Here is a 16,986-nt window from a genome sequence, read left to right as displayed (position 1 = left end):
AGGGACCTTGACACGTTTGTGAGGTGGGCTGATGCCAACCTTATGAAGTTTAACAAAGCCAAGTGCAAGGTCCTACACCTGGGTCGGAGCAATCCCAGGCACAGCTACAGGTTGGGCAGAGAAGAGATTCAGAGCAGCCCTGTGGAGAAGGACTTCGGGGTGCTGGTCGATGAAAAATGAACATGAGCCAGCTGCAGTGTGCGCTCACAGCCCAGAAAGCCAACCGTATCCTGGGCTGCATCAAAAGGAGCGTGACCAGCAGGTCGAAGGAGGTGATCCTGCCCCTCTGCTCTTGTGAGACCTCACTTGGAGTATTGTGTGCAGTTTGGCTGTCCTCAACGTAAAAAGGACATGGAACTGTTGGAACAAGTCCAGAGGAGGCCACGAGGATGATCAGGGGACTGGAGCACCTCCTGTATGAAGACAGGCTGAGAAAGTTGGGGCTGTTCAGCCTGGAGAAGAGAAGGCTGCATGGAGACCTCATAGCAGCCTTCCAGTATCTGAAGGGGGCCTATAGGGATGCTGGAGAGGGACTCTTCATTAGGGACTGTAGTGATAGGACAAGGGGCAATGGGATCAAACTTAAGCAGGGGAAGTTTAGATTAGATACAAGGAGGAAGTTCTTTACTGTGAGAGTGGTGAAGCACTGGAATGGGTTGCTCAGGGAAGTTATGAATGCTCCATCCCTGGCAGTGTTCAAGGCCAGGTTCGACAGAGCCTTGGGTGGCATGGTTTAGTGTGAGGTGTCCCTGCTCATGGCAGGGGGGTTGGAGCTAGATGACCTTAAGGTCCTTTCCAACCCTAACTATTCCATGATTCTAAGAAATTTTATTCTTCCAACTTTTAGTTAAGGGGAACTTAAAGCAATTAATTAAATACTCAAAGGTTTTGTTTCAGCCAGGAATGAGAAAGAAGGACTCTGATAACGTTTTGATAATGGAGTGGAGGCATTGAACGTTTGTTTCCTTGCAGTATCGTATCAGTGAATTGAAGACACTGAGGACGACTTCCAAGGAGCCTAATAGGTGAATTATCTGTTAAAGAACATGGGTATTGCTAATGACACAGGATTTTACAGGCTAGGAAGTAAGCTCACAGAGGATCAAGTGCAGAGATGAACTACAAGAAATGTTTGCGAAGTGGAGACTATTTTGTAAGAGGAGCCCAAGAGAGCCAGGCTTGGGCAGCTGAACACGCCACTAGCGAGAAGAGGTAAACCAGCTCTTCACAGATGTACGAGGAGAGAAAGAAACAGAGAAAAAAAAGAACCGAACAACTGAACCACCGTACAGTGTTGGCATGAAACAAAAATTGTGTAAAATACCTATAAATACAGCAAGATTGGAAGCCAGAGGCACTGTTCATTAGTCAACCAGTTTTGCTCTTTGGTTTCTCTGTCACAAAGCAAGGGCAGGGAAAAGGGTCTAATTCTTCAAGCCGGTTCCTTACTTCTGTGCACATTTGCTAGTATTAATAACCAAAATGCATCTCATCACATTCCCCCCCCCTTTTTTTCTTAGTATGTTGACATCACTACCTTTTATTTATTTGCGCAGTTAATCCCTCTTTGTCCAGATTTACATTGCAGTCTCCAGCACACAACAACAATACAAAGATAATGGTTGTTCTGCTGTATGATACATTAAGTTATTGCCATCCTGAAAGACCCAATGAAGAAGTACACTCCATCTCGTAGAATGATTCAGGGTATTTTAGTCCAAAGGCGAGGTGACCATTTTACTCTGAAGATGGAGGCACAGAAATGTGGTGAGCAGCTAGAAGATAAGTACAGTAGAAGGTGATGCCACTATTAATAAACCACTTGAGGGAAAACTTACTGTCTTTAGTATCATTCTAGAAACAGCCCCACACTTAAAAAACCAGAGTGGATATATCATACGCATGAGACTGGCCCACTGTCTAGACTAAGAAAGGTGCCTTTTTTTTACATCATTATTCTCAGCAGTAAATCTGCAGGATATTTTTTAATTGGAAATAATGTATTTCAGACAGGCATCTGGAAAACATTTAAGGTCTTTATTATATATGTACAAGAAGCTGGGGTGTTTTTCAACAGTGGAAAGTGAGCTTACAGTGAAACAGCATTGTAACAACACAGAGCTGCACAAAAAAATTTACTGCATGGAAACTGTAACACTTCTCAAGCAAAAAGACAATGGGACTACTTACAAAAAAAAAGACTTAAATCCTGGATTGATGAGGCAGGACCAAGGGAAGAATAAAGTGGTATGGGGGGAGCCCATGGTGTGAAAAATGAAGTTGTATTCTGAGAAGAAAAAGTATGTGTGTTTGTGTATGTGCGTGTACCCAAGTGGTAATTTTTAAATGGTCCATCTCTGTCTTGCAGAATAAACTAAACGTTTTTTATGTAAATGTGAATTTCTGGGCTTAATGCTCTTAGTACAGGGGACAATGCTATGAAAGCTGTCTCTTTAAAAAAAATCAGCTCCTTATTTCATGATGAATGTAAATCTGACATGGAGGACTTCCTAATATCTGTTTATCAGAATATATTGGTATTGTTATTACTTAGAAGTGAAGCATTCATTGTTATTTCTGTTCATCTGTTTCCTCACCGTATTCACCTCTTTCTCAGTGGCTTGGATTGCAAGATTTCTGGGACAGGAACTTGAGTTTTCTGCCACCAATCTCAGCAAGATTCTGGGCTCTGAAAATGTTACAGCTGTAGGAAACATACTAATCCACTAAGGTCTTTCTATATTTTAGGTAATTTATATCTCCATTGGGCCCTCTGCTTCAATACAAAAATCTGTTTTCATGAGTATTATTTTCTTTCCAGCACCTCAGACTAACCAGGAGCTATTGTGATTTAGCTCTTCACATCTTTTCCCACAACTGATAGCCTCCCCAGTCAGCATTTGCATCTTCCATGGAATGAAGCCAGTAGCCTACATGTTTGGTAAAAGAAAAATTTGTTCTTCAGCTCAATAAGGTAATTCAGTTTGCATCTGCAGCAGAATTAGTCTGATCAGAATTTAGACTGACATACTTAGTTGTCAAGGGTATTGTACATTTGGGGACAAGCTATTGCAGTGCAAAAATAATAGAGCAAGTACCATTTGGTTTACTTGGCATTTTACCAGTTGTTAGCATCAGTTTTCATTCAGCAGAGGCCAGCTGAAATTGCTGATGCAAGAAGTGATAATATTCTTGATGTGAGATGAATAGGACATTTTATTTTTTGTGCTAAAGTAGAGAATAATTTAATCTCTGTTAGAGAAGAAAATGCTAAAATGAAAAAAAAATGGTTAATACAGAATTAACTTGTCAGAGCTGTAACTGCCTATGAATCATGTAAAGGGAATCTAATCAATTAATATCAATTAGTATCAATTAATATCATATGCTATGTGTAGCTGAAGCAATAGAGAAAATAACATTGCTGCAAAGGGCTGTGGCAAACTTCCAATATAATCCTCTTCCCTTCTGATGTCTTTGCCCAGGTATGTTTTTATCATTTTGCTTCTTAATTTAGTAGTGCTTATCCTGAATTTGGAAGTCACAATTCCAACACACCCAATGCCTGAGTTTTTTGTTGGTTTATCACTAAGTTAGTCTATCCAAAGTTATCCAGAGTAGTCAGGACCCAAATAATAGTGTTTGTAGGGAGATATTATTGTGCTCCCGTCTCATCTAACCACCATCTTGTCTTGCCCTGGCACTCTGCCTCTACTTTACACATATTTCGTTTCTCACTTTAAGCCATTCATCTCTAACTCTACACAATGTGTCCTCTTAATTTAATTTCATTGCTAATGTATTAGATCATTCGAGACCACTTCTATTTCCTGTGCTGGTATTTCTGGCCCTGCTGAGCTTCTTTCCCATTGATGACACCTCATGGTCACAGAGTGACAGGAAGGTTGCCACCAAACACAACAGAGGTTGTCACGTGCTCTACTCTGCATTGTCTGATTGCAGGCACTCTGCAGAGCTCAGCCATGCTGTGGGGCTGGCCTTTTCATTGCCAAGAATAATCTCTTTTCTGCTTAACTCAAGGCTCAAAGCTGCTTCTTCATTATATCTCTTTCTTCCTGAAATATTGCCACACAACCATCCTTGGTCAAATTGCGGTGTAAGCTTAGGGGTGCAGTGATTAGAACCTTTACTGTTTTTTAGGTCCTATACATGCTAAATCATCCATAGAAATCTAAATGCAGTTTACAGAGCTGTACATACACAAACTACACACAGAGTGTGAATACAAATGTTGCTATACAAATAATCTGTAAGTAAGAAGTCTGCAATTATTTTTTAGCTCTTCTGTGGCAAGAAGGTGTATTTGTCTTCATTATGTGAGTCTCCTGGATTGTCTTCAAACTTCATTTATTTGCCTATTTAGTTTTTCTGCTTATGTTAAAGTTTTCAGTTCTGAGCTGAATTTCTGCTGGACAGGCACCAGGTTGGTACTTTAACCCTTTTAATCCTTTGTTTCAGCAATGTCTTGTGAGTGTGAGGAATATGCAGTTTGAACATCAAATGCATACTCATTTAATTAATTTTCAGGCAGAAGGATCACTGCAATAGTTGAGTTCATCTGGTATGTGTTTCCACATACGATTTTCCACCTTGGAAGTCATACAAAGAAACCCCTGCCTTACGAAATTTCAGACTACAAACCAGGCAAAGCAGTCTGATATCAGATGGCAATGTATACTTTTCATTATTTATCACTAGCAGTTGCAGCTGCTCCTGAAGTTATGGGAAAGGACCTTTTAGTTGAGTTCCTTCCTCAAATTCCCACTGCTCAAGAAAAATAGTAGAAAGAAAGCATATGACAATATTTCAGGCTGCTGTGTAATGATGTGGAATGTTGCTCTGGCGATTTAAGATTTAAAACTGAATTCTCCAGCTGCTTTTCACAGGTCAGGTAAACTCTCTCTGCCTTAGTTTCCCCACCTGGAATAAAAGTACCTACCTTTCTCATTGGGAACTCTGGACTTTAATTAATCAACAATCATAGATTGCTATATAGAGCGGATGAGCAAACAATCTGGAGTGTGCAGTTTATTCAATGACTTTAGCCTGCTAGCAGAAAATCCTTGAGCAGATGGCGTTGTTATCAACTACAGAGGAAAAATCATTCCAGTCTGAACATTTCTGCTTTGTTTTATTTCGCTTACAGAATCTTCAGCCCCGAGGAAATATTTCTCAATGGCGAGGAACCCTTTCTTTAAAGAACTGCCTTCAAAAGCCCAGAGCTCATGGGGCTGCTGGACCTCCTTCTGCACCATTCCTAAAGCGGTAGGTGGAGGGGCCTTCCATATGCAGTTTGACTGATTGAAAACCACAGGGGACTGTCTGCATTTCAGGGAAGATTTCACCATATTCAGAGATTTTAACCATCTTGTCTTGGATGAAGGCTTCTGATAATTGGACAGCCTTTCTTAGACATCAGGAACCAAAACATCTGTTTTCAAGGGTAACAGAAAGGTAGCCAATCCAGAGTGCTTTTTACTTTGGTATACTAAAAAATTCTACATGTCATGCAATTTAACAGAGATGTATCACATAAATTCACTGTTTGCTATTCGAGAAAAAAGTTAGGGTTTGTTATCATAGAATTTAACTTATTTCATAGGGCTGTACCTCATTTTGTTTTGCTTTATTTTTTCATTTGTATTCCCCTGAAGACTAATCTAAGGTTTATATGAATTTTTTTCAGAAAGATATATTATAAAACATAGTGTTGTGCTTGTCACTTCATAGCAGCCAACACAGCAAATTAATGACCGTGTACTAGGTTATATGTATTACATCTGAAACTGCAATTAATAGCCTTGCGAGGGCCCAAGCACATAGTATTTGACAGCTAACGGTTAGTGTGATGATGTGGACTGTTACAAACAAGCCATCAGCCTCTGCCCTGACACATAAAGTAGACAAGATGTTACCTCAGTGCTAGATGACTGTCGTGGTTTAAACCCAGCCAGGTAACTGGTAACCCCCCCCCCCCGCACCGGGGCTCTCCCCTTCCCCGCTCCCAGAGGAACGGGGAGGAGGATCCAGAGAGTGTAACTCCTACGGGTTGAGACAAGAACAGTCCAGCAACAAATCACCACCGCTACTATCAGCTAAAACAATGATAAGGGAAAATAACAAGGGAAGAGAGTACGATACCACCGGCCAAGAAAGCGAGTTCCACCCGGAAGCCCCTGTCCTTCCGGGTAACTCCCAGTTACCCCTCACCCCGGGCCTGACGTGCTGTGGTATGGAATACCTCCCCGGGTAGGCCGGGTCAGGCGCCCCGTCTCTGCTTCCTCACAGCTTCCCCTCCTCCCTGGCAGAGCATGAGCCTCACAGAGTCCTTGGTCAGGGTAAACATCACTTAGCAACAACCAAAAACATCGGCTTCACCAACACTGTTCTCAAGCTGGAAGTCAAAACACAGCACTGCACCAGTTAACACAAAGGAAAAACATGACTGCTACTGCTGAACCCAGGACAATGACATAAAGGATTTTGCTGCTGAGTTGGAATTTACGTGGGCTTTAGTTTCTTAAGTCTGAAACTGGATTTCCTTACCTACATTTCCTCTGTCTACAGTGAAACATCTAATCGTAGAAGTGCCTAAAACCCACAGAAGTCCTTATCTTTGATATAGGAAGCCTGAGAAACCACTGCCTTTGGGTCCTGATTTTCCCCTAGGAACAAGGAACTCCAAATGTCTCATCGCAGATCTTTTGTTAAAGTAAGTCTTGAGCCTCTTTTTGTGTCAGCTCCTGATAGTAAATGTAGGAATTTCCTTTACTTTTCAGACTTGACATGAGTTATGCTAGGGAATATGACATGCCCGGTATCTATGGTGTTACATGTTACATTGAGATTTACTTGAGATTGAAAGTAAATATTCCAAATCAAATGACACGGCAAACATGCTTACTTGAGTTGCAGATGGGAGAAAGAGTTAGTTAAAGGCACATTAATGAAAAATAAGACTTGGAAATATATTTTGATTTTCAGTTCTTCTTCACAAGCCATCTGTAAAGGAAAAGTTAATTAGAAATAAACATAATTAGTGATTATGAGTGAAACTAAATAGATGTTTTATTTCACAGATTGGTTGAAAATAAAGGCCTCATGGCCAAACACCATTGGTAAGATCGGTGTTCTTTGTGTTTGTTTTAAGAAAGCTTGATGAAGGCAGATATGGCTGTCTTATCTGGTCAATGCAACACATAGAATCATAGGATAGTTAGGGTTGGAAAGGACCTTAAGATCACAAGTTCTAAACCCCCTGCCATGGGCAGTGACACCTCACACTAAACCATATCACTCAAGGCCTCATCCAACACATCTTGCTAATAGCTTTGTTTCATGCAAGTATAAAATGCAATCTGATAGAACTCCAAGCAGATGTGGCCTTCAGGAAGTGATTTCCAAGAACAAAGGAGAAAGGATGAAGGGGTAATCCTGTACATTGTTTCACTGCTGTTCCTCCATCATGAAATGTACAAGTTACTGCCCCCAAAATTGCCAGCTACTGTATGGATTTATACTTCATTAACACCAGAAACTGTAATTTTTTGATTCAGCAGAGCCACTGTTTGGGGAAGGAAACTCTGGGACTAGCCAGATATTGAGTTTTCTGCTTTCACTGCATAATTGAAGTAAAGCCACTTGACTTGGGTTATTAAACTCAGCATGGAAAGGTAGGAAAAACCTTCATGGGAAAGTTAACCTGTCGTTTCTCTGACCAGTTCAAACTTTCCTTTTTTAGGCTTTAAAATGTGTTTGGATTTGTCCTTTAAAACTCCAGATCAGTCTAATTAAAGCAAAATGAATCCTCTTTATTGATTCCAGAAAGATTTAGCTTAACAGCCCTGTCTCTACAAAGAAGATAACACAACATATTAGGACATCTTTGCTTTTCCGTGCAGTCATATCATGCTAGACAAAGTAAAAGTTAACGTGTTGTAACCAGCATCACCCATGTCCAAAACCAGACTATCATTCATTTTACTATTCCACATGCCTCAATGTTGTCTTAGAATGCTGTGACAATTTCAAATCAAGCTACTGAAATGATGTTAATGTATTTTGAGACTGATTATAGTTACGTGGATTTTCTTGAATTAAATTGTTTGTATTGAAAGGTTATTTGAAAAATTAATACCTGTGCCTGTGATTTTCAGCATTCTCCCATTCACACTGCTGGCAGTGGTGGTAAATACACTGGACACAGAGGTGGAAGTTGATTTTACAGGAAGCCCTGCACAATACCTATTTGCTAGTTCCTTCCTCTCCACGAGAAACAGAGAAAACAATCTTTGATTGGGCCTTCCAGCATGACCCATAATAGATGAAGCTCTGCTTTCCTGAAGGAAAGGTCATGGCACCATCCTGAAGCTGACAACAATCATCAATGAGATTCTTCACCAAGGTGCATTTTATTTTCTTTCTTTTTCCCTGAGCCTCTCTCTTTATTCTTGCTTGTCACCATAGAAGTTGACAAGATGTAAATTTCATCTTTATTCAATCCTAGATGATTTTATTTGCATTTTAAAAGGCACTCAGAGGAAAAAAAAGATGTTTTGTATCACAATAGGAAAAGGTAGTGGAAGCATCTGCTAATGAAATGGACACATTTTTGAAAGTCCTAAATATACAAATACCAAATAGACAACAACTCTTCATACAACTTCATTAAGATAATTATTCCCTGGATTCCAGATGTCTAAAAAAAAAAAACAAGACTCAAAGCAAAATTCTGGGTTTGGTCACATCGGAATAATATTAAACCTTTTTTAAATCAGTGATTTAATCTTATTTACATAACTAAATTCAAGTGCAGAACTAGTTGTCATTCTTTGACAGCATATGTCATGTTAGACAAGATGGACATAGATAGCTGTAAAGTATGTGTGCCATGTTAGACACATTGCTGAGGAAGGGTTTAAATTTATGATTTTTCTAAGAACTTCTTCTGGCTGATTTTATTTTAAAATGAGCCTAAGCTTTATTGGGGGAACAGGTAGTGTTAATTTAGTCATAATTTAAGGTCTGGAGAAAAGGAAATGTGTAAGATCTAGACAGCATGAGCCAATGTGGTCAGCATTTACATGTCAAAACCATGTTTTAATTCCCAGTCAGTTCAGGAAACATAAGAGCTAGTACATCTATATGGCTGATAGGGGTGTGGTGCAGCCATAACTGAACCAGCTTCCAGTTTAGTTGAGTTGACTGATCTATCACAGCGTCAATGACACCACTTCATGGATCATGTGGTGCCATGCCTTGACTTTCTGAGATACCCATCTATACTTGCTCTATAGAGTACTTCTACAGTGTGGAGAAGTGTCATTTTCATACTTGAGTCAAAGTCTAAACTGCCAGTGGTTCAAGCACTGGATAGTTCTGGAATACAGGCTTTTTCCTTCGGGATATTCTCACCATTGTGATCACAGAATTTATATCAGAAAGATGCTGTAAAGCTTATTTAAAAAAAAAAAAGTCACTATTATTTTATATTGAAAATGGTATTATAGTAGGTCATAACATGCTGAACTCAAGCTCTTCTCTGCAGAAACTCTTAGAATAATCCCTAGAAATATTCTTAGAAATAAATCCTTAGAATAATCCCTCAGAAAATTTTCTGAGGGGCTGTGAATCCATTGAAATGTTTTTTTCTTGTGAACATAAATCACTTGCAAATTCAAAATATTGTCTAGAAAATTGCAGAGATGTTTTAAAATTTCAACCTAAATTATGCTAGATGTAGGACTATGGATATAGAAGGGCTTACTTGACACACATTTGCATGTGCAAGAATTGGAAACAGACTATAGCAAATGAACTTGGCAACTGAACTTTGCAAAATATTTGCTTGCAGCACAGAAGTAATCTTTTGCTTTCATTTTGATTTTTAATTTTCAAATAATAAGGAATATTCTTCCAAGTGAGAATTATTAAGGCTGCATAAAACATTTCTCTGTGGGTTTCTTGTGCATACCATTTCATGGATAGATAAATCGGAATGAAGAAGGTACTTTTTGAGGAGCTTGTTCAGTGATGAGATTGTATGTCACATGGCTAGACATTTGGTCTTTCATGTTGAATGTAGTTCTGTCTGGATTAGTATCATTTTATGAATCACTATTGGTTTTGTTTTCTTTAAATTGAAAAAATCTGACTAGAAACTTGCACAGTGCTTTTGCAGCACAGCTCTATTTTAGAGCCTGATGTCAGGTTTTAATGGCTAAAAAGTTCATTCTGAAAAATTGCGTGAGTAAAAACTTATCAGAGTCTAAAATGTAAACTTGTGAAGACCCTTCTCTACAATATATTCTTAGTAACTTTTAAATTGCAGAAACAGTTTCCTTTTTTTCTTATTGAGGTATTTGTAAGCATTTAGTGTGAAGACAACTAAAGATGCTGTGAAAAGAGATAGAAAATAGCAGCCAGCTAGTAATTTTCTTATGATGAGTTTTGGAAACAAGACCATAAGAGCCCATAGTTGTAGTTGTGATCTATGTAACGATTTACCCTGGAAGGTTCTCACAGCTTTAGGCATCTATTCTGCAAGAAACAAGCTAACAAGACCTTTAAGGCATGAATAAAATCAGTAGGGGAAAAATGTTTACCAGCAATCTATGATATTTACTTTGTCCTGAGAATTGAAGGGAAAGGAGCTATTGTTCAAACAATGCCCAGAAATTTTGTTCCAATTCCAGTTCTGCTCAGTTTGATAAACAACGTTTCCTAGTCCTCAGTGCAGCAATAGCTCAGCTTCTCAAGATAGGTAATCAGGCTCAGTTTCAGTAGCGCAAAGTGCTGGATTTTTATCTTTAATTAAAAAGAGGTAACAGAATATATCCTGACAGATTTCAGTGTGCTTATCAGCAAAAGACAAAGTATATCTATATTGCTAACAGGCAACTGGCATGAGGATTGTTGATTTAAGTGCAGCCAAGGAGTTTCCGCTATCATTATGTTTCTATAAGCAAGTTTCTTATTTAAAGAGGCATTAGAGAAAGAACAGCTCATTCCAGAAGGAAAGTAGAAGGACTTTGCCTTCTGTCTCACTACAGCTGCCTGAGGAGGATGCCAGCCTTCTCTCTTCCATAACTTCAGAGGAGAAATTCTATTAGAGTCTAAAGAACTGCCTAAACCAAGCAAGTTTACACTATGTTTTAGATGTCTCTGACCTACATGAGAATATTAACACAGTACAAATATGTTCTTTCTTCATAAACAGGGTCTTTCAAGCAGTCAGTTCAATTTAAACTTTGATTGTTTCATTTTGCTTCTGCTGCTTGTAACTCAAAAGATAAGTACAGGCTTGCAGTACCCAAATGAGTGTCAAGCCACACTGAAGAGTGTGTTGAGAGTGAGAGCTGCACTCAGAATATGATTAAAAACTCACTATTTTACAAATTGCTTCAGTTTACCTTCTGAGAAAAGTAATATCTGTAATAAAGAAAGTGGTTTGGAAACCAATGTTAGCAGAACTGTACTTTCATTATCATCTGGTGTAAATATGCTCTCACAATAACAGCAGTTTCCTCTGTATTTAGCCACATCAATTTGATATTACTAGGATTTGTATGGGTGTTATTTGCAGATAAGCATGTGTAGGAGTTTTGCGTCCTTTGCTAACTATGCCCATGTACCTGAAAGAAATGTCTGTGAAAGACAGTGACAAAATAATGTCTGTGGAAAGACAACTATTTAAATTCATGGCTGTGCTAAAAACAAGGCTTGAACCTTAAAGTTCCCCAAAATCCCTGCCTACTGAGACTTTGCAGCAAATACACACCAAGATATTTTCAAGCACTTAGAAAAAGACATGTAGAAGGACCATGTTACATGGCAGAGATAAGTAGGGTGCACTGAGCATTGTTAGCATATATATGATGAATGGAGAAGACCCATGATAAGTAATAGAATTAATTTTTAGCTGGGCAGTAGTGGAAGATTGACACCAAAACCATGCCTTGATTTTTTCAGTTTATAGGCTGGGAATTTTTTGTTGTTTTCTGACATTTTGTGCTAAAAACTAATACATCTCACTTTCTTTCCCTAATCAGCATATACTTAAAATTGTTACCTATTGTATTATTTCTCACATCTATGTTAAACAACTTCAGTGTTTTCTGTGGCAATTCCTTGGGGGGGCAGTTAAGCCAACATAAGCTCTGCTACACTTCAGTCATAAGAAGCTGTAGTAGAAGCATAATCTGCTTTGTCGGTTAGCACCATCCTTCCCACACTTCTCCTCGTGAAGAATTCCCCTTTGCTTCCAGCTGCAATTTAACTTGGAAATTCAATGCAAGACCTTTAAAAAAGGAGCAAATAAATGCCCTCCTTCTGCAGATCATGATTCTTCTGCCTGCCATGATTCTGGCATAGGTAACAGTACAAATTTCATGCTAGTACAGGTGAATAACGGCCATGTCGCTTGCAGTGAATCACAGTGCACGCTAAGGGAAAAAGAATCTGAGTAAGACTCTTCCCAACAATTTCGTAGCAGGAGCTCATGTGTAACAGCAAGCTCTATTAGGCTGAGTTTAAAACTGAGCTATATTGTCAGTATGAACTGGAACCTGTCAGGCACTTAGCAAGCACAATATTAGAAGTCTTGTGTTGCTGATTTTTCCATTTCAGTACCTTTAAACAAACCTTACTCTCACCAATTATGTAAGTTGAAATGTCCCCCCCGAGACATCTCTTGTAGAGATTGAGAGACAGATGCATTAATGTTTTGGTAAGCAGTAGATGAAACGAATGTATACCTGATTACTAAAAGCACACTGGGAAATTGAAATGAGTGATCTGCACAGAGGTGGGAGACTGATGATACTGAAAGCTAAATTGGAGGAAGATTAAGCAGTTTGTGTATCAGTGAGCACTGAATATCTAAAAGCATGCATGGAAATTAGGACACCAGAGTGAAGTGGCATAAGGGAGTCAGCAATATGGCCTGCAAAGGCAGCTTAGGGCTAAATTCTGGCCTTATCTCCAGATACACATAGTAAATGGCTGCTGGCTTCCTGTCCAGTACAAGAGGGACAGCATCTCTGTGAGGACCAGGGAATGTGTTTATGAGTAACATGTAGAGTTTGCTCATTGGATCAGTTACAAAGGGGAATCTATCCGTTACTGGCATTGAGCCACAGGAATTAATCAGCTCAATGGCTCGGGATGACAGTTAACTTTTGGACCAAACCCCAGTGAAGTCCACACCACATCCACCGAGGTAAATGCCAAGATTTCCATTGATTTCAGTGGTGGCAGCTGTTTCTCCTAGCAGGTGTTTCTATGCTGCCTGCACTGAGGAAAATATCTCCTTATCTCCTCCATTCCCTTTGCGAGGGAATAAGCGATGTGGGAGAGCTTCATCCATTCACTTGATTGGTAAAGGAGGATACACATTACAGACTCCAGTAAATGAAGCTGAGTAACAAAAGATGTTACGTGGATAAGTAAGAAAGTCTCCAGAGCTCAGCAGGACCCATGTCTTCTGTTCAACAGAAAATAAAGCCAAATAAACGACACCAGGCATTCACTGAGGAAAGCAGAATGAAGCAGGCATCTGTCTTGTGAAGAAGTTGTATCATATGGTGGGCCATGCTAAAACTGATACTGACGTGCAGAGAAGTTACAAAACAAGAGAAGGTTTTGGTGTCTCTCTTTGCAATAAAAGACAGCTCCTCCTCAGGCTCTGAATTAATAACACATTTCAGTTGCATCTCTCCTTGCCTGCCATAGAAAAAAAATGTGTGAAATCATGTATGAAGGCTGCTGTATAGAAATAAAATGTATGGTACTGATAGCTCAGTGTTATGGAGATTGTGGACTTGTGGACTGAAGAAAATGGAGGAAGCATGTGAATTCTTTCAGGCTTATCGAAGATCTGAATAATGTTTGAAAGGGACATGAGCGAAACTAAGGAAAATATTTTCTCCCTTCTGAACAACTTTGAGCTGATTGGAATTAATCAGCAGAGAAAAAAGCTTGCATTATTCTGTGAGACAATAGTGGAATTGCTGGCAAAATTATGAATGGAATTCTAAAAAGGAAACCTTTGTAAAAAAAAAAAATCATTTTGAAAGTTATGTAATACAATTATTTAATTCCTTCAGCTTTTTACCCCCTATTTTTGATACTAAAAACTTCTTCAAAATGTGCCTTTTCCTTAAAATAGATTCAAATACAATGAATTTTCCCTATGGAAAGAGATTTCATTTTGGAAAAACAACCACCCCCAGACTCCAGGTATTATTCTAGAGAGAGGTAAAAAACTTACAGCAATAGGAAGAACAGCAAAATCAAGAGATTATAACGGTACTGAATTGTGTAGCTAATGTGAATAAAAATAAGGAATAGGCAAGAAAAATCAAGGCGATATGAAAATTAATGAATTATGTGTTGTCATGCAGCATTAAGAAATAACTTCATTTATATCAACCACTGTAGAGAGGAGAAAAGGAATAATCTGTAGTTACAAAATATTGAAGCTGGCCCATGAAAGTATCCCAGGGAGAGACAAGGAAAGCTCCGTATCCCATTTGTCATTAGGGATGTGGAGCTCCTAAAGTTTAATTCACATTTTGTCTGATTTACATTCTGGAATTGGTCTCACTCAGGTGAAGCTGTAGGGCTTTGTGTGAGTGTTGAGAAGAGGCTCCGGGTGTCCCTGGTGGATGCTTAAACTACAGCATAATTTTAATTTTCTGCCTGACTCTAAATATTTGAACAACCTGAGCGAGAATAACAGAGGGATAAACACCAGAATCCTGACTGTGCTTGGGTATTCACTGCAATTGGGCAGTTCTTAGGGAATTCATTTAGGAAGTATGAGACCTGGCTGTTTAAGTCATGAGTCATTAGGCAAGGTGAGGAAGGAAGCTGGCTTCCCTGCCAGCAAACTTTACCTGTCTTCAGGCTCATGAGAGTCTGAATGCCCAAGGTGGTACCTGAATGTTGGATTTAGTGTATTTAACCTAACAAAGCATGCAGGAGTATCCAAACTGCAAGATAGGACACCCTGCTCAAGAGAAAATAAATCATACGTAGAATGTATTTATGAAGGAGCACACACACGCATGCACGTAATATGAAGGTATGACCATCTGAAGGCTGAGGAAGGTAGCAGTAGATACTTTTTCCTTAGTCAGACTATTTAAAGATACACTTATTCAGAAAATTAAGGCCATACCTATAGTTGTAAAGATTAAAATTGTACAAAGGAGAAAAAAAGCTGTGCTGATCTCAAGGGAAAGAGGGGTGAATTTTAAGGTGCTCAAATATTAAAAGTCATAATCCGGCATTAATCTTGAGAGTCTTGCAGTTCTTTTCCACATGAATTCAGGGAATCATTTTTTTAAGATGGAAGCTGCAGCAGTCTTAAGGTCTTGCACTGGTGCTCAATGTAGATGAGCTGCTCTGTTTGTATCCTTACCCAGCCAAATGATTGTCACAATTCTATTATTACCCTTTTGCGTTCGCAGCTCTTCTTAATGCTCCACTTTCATAAAGCAGTAAGTTTTGGGGTTTGTGGCTTTGACCAAGGGGTATAGCAGAACAAGAAATTAGAGGGGCTTTTTTTTATTTCAACTATTGTTTTTAGTGGCTTCAGGTAATGGCTTTTGAAGGTAATGTACCACAAGGGAAGCACCAGAGAGCGTTGTTCATAAAATGACAATGTAAAAAGGTCTGAGGCAGATCACACAGGCCAAATGAAATTAAATTCTTCCAAGCTGAAGCAATCCTGCAGATGGTCAGGGTTCATCATGTGGCCATTTTTTGTTGACATCTTACTTTTTTTCTCTGATCTCCGTCCTTGTCATAGTTCTCAGCTTAGTCAGTGCAATGTTTCACATCCGTGGTTCTACTAAAAAAAAAGTGTTTGATACAGCAGTGCTGAAAGTGGAGTTAATTCACTCCCAGAAAGCTAGAAACAAGTTGGAGTACCTATTCTGGTTACACAGTAATTCAGGTCTTCTCTGTTTCCAGTGTGCAAAATTTCTGCTGATAGAGCTTTAGGGAGCTGATGTAGGTACTTCATCTTCTGAGTGCTATGAGATTCAGGCCCTAGTGCACCACTGAAGATTGCCTGCAGCAGCCTGCTTCTGTCAGAGGCTTGCATGCCCTCCTAACGAGCATTTCCTCTGCTCCTCTTCCAGCAGCCACAGGACTTCTCTGCTGGAACCTAAAACACTTTCAAGCAGTAACAGAAGGGCAGTGGGAGATCATTTCACTGGCTACTGAGTGGATTTCAGGATGATCCATCACACATTCTGGACTCCCAGGTATGCTATAGACTCAGTGTAGGAAGATATCAACCACACAAAACCTTTAATTGTAAGCCTTGTGAATGAGAGTTTAGGCTGTAATCATCTCTATTGCATTTTCCATTACATGTGTATAACAGATATTGTCCTTAAAAAAGTGTATTTTTATTAAGGCTGAGAAGATCCTTATCTTGCATCTTACTCATTGTGGGATAAGAATTAAAAGGGATCACACATGGTTGTAATGGATTTTTTGCTGAATGTTGCTGTCCTGCTGAATATTGTGTGTCGTGTGTTAAGTCAAATCAGTGGTGCCCTACAGAAGTTTTGTTTCAGGATGATTTTACTTTGAACTGAAGAAAACAGGGACTTGTTAGTTTTAAAACAGAAAATGAGAGATATTCAGTTGATATACTTAGAACTTACATACTAAAGTATCTGAACCATAAGCAGGACCATATTCTATCACTTCAAATGCAATGGTCAAATACATGTCATCCGACTTGGACTGAAATCTGCCAAACCCCCACTGATTGCAATGACAGTTGATGTTGGAGAGATTTATAAACTCCAGAATTTCTTATACCGATGTGGCCTTCTTAAGCCTCATTGCAGAAGCTGCTGGACTTACATGCATTCTCCCATAGGCTTGCAATAAACAGTGATCCTGCAGTGCTTCTGTAAATCATGCCATCATCCTGCCTGTGGA

General features: G+C 39.2%; 2 long non-coding RNA genes across 4 annotated transcripts in view; both read left to right on the top strand.

Annotated features, from left to right (window-relative positions):
• LOC130596043 (uncharacterized) overlaps positions 1-1,201 on the top strand; it is a 48,903-nt gene extending 47,702 nt beyond the window's left edge. Inside the window, exon 5 of the long non-coding RNA XR_008971449.1 lies at positions 1,079-1,201. This is a non-coding gene — a long non-coding RNA (uncharacterized LOC130596043). The remainder of the gene's footprint in view (positions 1-1,078) is intronic.
• Positions 1,202-2,491: 1,290 nt separating this feature from the next.
• LOC130596033 (uncharacterized) lies at positions 2,492-16,298 on the top strand. 3 transcript variants are annotated; one of them, XR_008971448.1, is made up of 5 exons: positions 2,492-2,748; positions 2,822-2,941; positions 5,168-5,286; positions 6,589-6,733; positions 16,173-16,298. It is a non-coding gene; the product is annotated as an uncharacterized LOC130596033 (long non-coding RNA). The 3 variants fall into 3 exon arrangements; XR_008971447.1 differs by lacking the exon at positions 16,173-16,298 and adding an exon at positions 13,295-13,618; XR_008971446.1 differs by lacking the exon at positions 16,173-16,298 and adding an exon at positions 7,763-9,291.
• The last annotated feature ends 688 nt before the right edge of the window (positions 16,299-16,986 follow it).

The sequence above is a fragment of the Pezoporus wallicus genome, unplaced genomic scaffold (assembly GCF_028554395.1).
Source record: "Pezoporus wallicus isolate ANWC-B61680 ecotype Strahan unplaced genomic scaffold, APGP_CSIRO_Pwel_v1 contig_7553, whole genome shotgun sequence".
In the NCBI taxonomy this organism is placed as follows: domain Eukaryota; kingdom Metazoa; phylum Chordata; class Aves; order Psittaciformes; family Psittacidae; genus Pezoporus; species Pezoporus wallicus.
Note: the sequence above shows the minus strand (reverse complement) of the source record. Positions and strands in the feature narration are given on the sequence as shown.